The following is a 4,279-nucleotide window of genomic DNA, read 5'->3' on the forward strand; positions in this document are numbered from 1 at the left end:
CCATTCTGTTGGCATATAGGTTTTCATAGTATTCTCTTATAATCCATTGTATTTCTGTGGAGTCTGTTGTTATCTCTCCTCTTTCATTTCTGATTTTGTTTATTTGAGCTTTCTCTCTTTTTTTCTTTGTAAGTCTGGCTAGGGGTTTGTCAATTTTATTTATCTTCTTGAAGAACCAGCTCTTTGTTTCATTGATCCTTTCTACTGCCTTTTTTGTTTCAATAGCATTTATTTCTGCTCTGATTTTTATTATTTCTCTCCTTCTGCTGACTTTGGGCTTTGTTTGCTCTTTTTCTAATTCATTTAGGTGTAATTTGAGATTATTTGAGATTTTTCTTGTTTGTTAAGGCATGCCTGTATTGCAATGAATTTCCCTCTTAATACAGCTTTTCCTGCATCCCATATGAGTTGGCATGGTACGTTATCATTTTCATTTGTCTCCAGATACTTTTTTATTTCTACTTTAACTTCTTCAATGATCCATTGCTTGTTCAGTACCATGTTGTTTAGTCTCCACACCTTTGTCCCTTTCTCAGCTTTTTTCTTGTAATTAATTTCTAGCTTTAGAGCATTATGATCAGAAAAAGATGCTTGTTATTATTTCAATTTTTTTTAATTTAGAGAGGCTTGCCTTGTGCTCTATCCTTGAAAATGTTCCATGTGCACTTGAGAAGACTGTGTATTCTGCTGGTTTTGGATGGAGTGTTCTATATATGTCTATTAAGTCCAGCTGGTTTAGCTTTTTGTTTAATTCCACTGTTTCCTTGTTGATTTTCTGTCTGGATGATCTATCCAGTGATGTGAGTGGGGGGTTGAGGTCCCCTACTATTGTTGTGTTATTTTTAATATCCTCTCTAAGGTTTGTTAATAGTTTCTTTATGAACTTTGGTGCTCTTGTGTTTGGGTGCATAGATATTTATAAGCATTATTTCTTCTTGATGAGTGTCCCTTTGATCACTATATACTTCCCCTCTTTGTCTCTCTTTACCTGCCTCATCTTGAAGTCACATTTGTCTGATATAAGTATTGTGACACCTGCTTTCTTTTGTTTGACATTAGCATGGAGTATTGTCTTCCACCCCTTCACGCTGAGCCTGTGTTTGTCATTGGATCTGAGGTGTGTTTCCTGGAGACAGCAAATTGTTGGATCTTGTTCTTTAATCCATCTTACCACTTCATGTATTTTTATTGCAGAATTCAATGCATTTATGTTTAGGGTGATTATTGATGTAAGAGGGCTTAATGCTGTCATTATATCCCTCATTTTCTGATTTTCCTGCATTTCTTGTGTTTCTCATCCTGTGTGTTTTGGTCTACCCATTAAATTATGTAGTTTTTTATGATGTGTTTCTTTGTTTTTTCCTTATGTATTGTGTCTCTGTTTTGCTTTTTAGTTTAGTGGCTACCCTTAAGTTTGTATTCAGAATCTCGTGTATAAGATAGTCCATTTTCTGATGGCCTCTAATTTCCTTAGTCTAAACCAATTCACTTCCTTTCCTCCTCCCCTCCTAAGTTGTTTTTCTCATATCTTATTTCAATTTGTGTTGTGAGTACGTGATTAAAGTGACAAGATTGTCTTTGCTTTTGGTGTTTTCCTTCCCTTTAGCCTAATGCTATAGTTGAATATTTGCTATCATATTCTGATTTTGTCTACCTATATATCTTCTTACTCTGTGTTTTGTGACCCCTTTCTCCCTTTTTTCCTTTTTTCAGATATGAGGGCCTTCTTGAGGATTTCTTGTAGGGGGGCGTCTTATGCCTATGAACTCACTTAGCTTTTGTTTGTCTGGGAAAAATTTAATTTCTCCCTCACATCCTTCACATTTTTGCTGGATAGAGTATTCTTGGCTGAAGATTCTTGTCTTTTAAAGTTTTGAATATGTCATTCTATTCTCTCCTATCTTGTAAGGTTTCTGCAGAGGAATCTGCTGAAAGCCTGATAGGGGATCCTTTGTAAGTTATTTTCTTCTGCGTTGCTGCCCTGAGTATTCTTTCTTTGGCGTTCATTTTTGCCAGTTTTACTACTATATGCCTTGCAGTAGGTCTTTTTACATTGACAAATCTAGGAGATCTGGAAGCTTCTTCCACACATATTTTCCTCTCTTTCCCTAGATTTGGGAAGTTCTCTGCTATTATTTCCTTAAACACACTTTCTGCTCCATTTTCCTTCTCTTCACCTTATGTAATATCTATAATTCTTATGTTGCATTTCCTCATTGAGTCAAATATTTCTCAGAGACTTTCTTCATTTCTTTTTAGTCTTAGTTCTCTCTCCTCCTGTGTCTGGAGCATTTCAACATGTCTATCTTCAATTATGCTGATTTGCTCCTCTATGATGTCCACTTGAGCATTCAGGGAATCCATATTTGAGTTTTGTCTCTTCCATTGTGTCTTTCATCTCTAATATTTCTGATTGGTTCTTCTTTATAGTTTCAATCTCTTTTGTGAAGTAGCTCCTGAACTCATTGAATTGTTTCTCTATATTCTCTTTTACCTTGTTCAGTTTTTTGATGATAGCTATTTTGAATTCATTGCCATTTAGCTTACATATTTCTGTGTCCTCAGGACTGAGTTCTGGGTGCTTGTCATTTTCTCTGTGGTCAAGAGGTTTGATGTAGTGTTTGATGTTAGAAAGTCGGCTCTTTCTCACTCTCATATTATTTGGTTGCAGTTACAGCCTATTGCCACTGGGTGGGGGTTGAGAGCCACATATTCTGAGGCCTCTGCCTTCAGCCAAGATAGCACAAGGCAGGTCGGGGAGAGGGGATTTCTCAATCAGCTCTGGCTATCTGGTCTCCTGGGGTCCTGGCTTGATTAGGTCACCCCACACAAAAGCATTTGCCCCATTCGAGGGCTTCCCTCTAGGCTCTAGGGAGTCCTGGGTAATCTTGTGAACAAGCGACCCCCCCCCCCCCACTTCTTCCCTCACAGATCCACCACAGCAATTGCAGTCTTTAGGAGAGGGAGCGAAGTTCTCTCTTACCCCATTCCAGCTCTTCCAAGGAGGGCTCCAGCCTCTCCACCCTCTGTCATGTGGCTGCGTGTCTCTCCAAGGTTTTTGTGTTGTTAGGATATCTTCTGTTGGAGTATGGTTGCCCCTTTTTGTTGTATGTCAGAGGGGAGAGAGTCCCAGGCAAGTTCACTCCGCCATGATACTGACACCACTCTCAATTTTATTTTTTAAGGAAAATGGACTTGCTGCAATGCCACTAATATATTTTTTTAACTAGCCACCACTTAATAGGAACATTATCATGCTTGAATGCCAAAAAGAACTATTCTGACATCATTGGAATTTATTGGTTTACACAGGAAATGTGAGGGAGATAAAACACTATAAGTTAATAATGATTGGTACTTCTTTTGTTGAGATTATGGTGGTTCTATTTTCATTGTATTCAATTTTTCCTTTATTTCTAAGCATTCCTTTTAAAAGTTAAAATACATGTTTCTAAGATAATTTGAAAAAATTCTTAAAAAGTGTGTTGTTGAACTTTATATGTCAATGTGACTGGGCTAAGAGATGTCCAGATAGCTGGTAAAACATTATTTCTGGGTGTGTCTGGGAGGGTGTCTCCAGAAGAGATAAAAATTTGAATTGGTAGGTGAGTAAAAAAGCTCACCCTCACCAATGTAGGTGGACATCATCCAATCCAGTTAAACGCCTGAATAGAACAAAAAGACAGAGGTAGGGTGAATTATCTTCCTCTGCTTGAACTGAGATATCCATCTTCCTCTGCACTCAGACATCAGCATTCCTGGTTCTCAGGCTTTCCAAAGCAACTCAGGACTTACTTACATCATCAGCCTCTCAATTCTCAGACCTTCAGACTCAGACTGAATTACACAACTGGCTTTCCTGGTTTCCCAGCTTGCAGATGACAGGTTGTGGGACTACTCAGCCTCCATAATCATGTGAGCCAATTCCTATAATAAATATCCTCTTAGATTGATAGATGGTAGATAGATGATAGAGAAAGAGAGAGAGAGATCCTATTAATTCTGTTTCTTAGAAGAATTCTAATATATGACATTTATTTACTCACTCAAACAAACAATTAAACACACACACAACTGCTACCATGAATTACATATGTGGTTGATTATAGAATTTGGATAATGTGTAGTCCTTGTTTTGGAATACCTTACAATACTGGAGCACTATAATTCACAAGCAAAATAGTAAAACTCTGGTAAATATTTAATAAATAAGTGTATAATATTCTATGGGAAAATAGGGTAGAGAACACCCATTACTTCCCAGGGAGTTAGGGAATTA

Source organism: Equus caballus, chromosome 7 (assembly GCF_041296265.1).
Source record: "Equus caballus isolate H_3958 breed thoroughbred chromosome 7, TB-T2T, whole genome shotgun sequence".
Classification (NCBI taxonomy): Eukaryota; Metazoa; Chordata; class Mammalia; order Perissodactyla; family Equidae; genus Equus; species Equus caballus.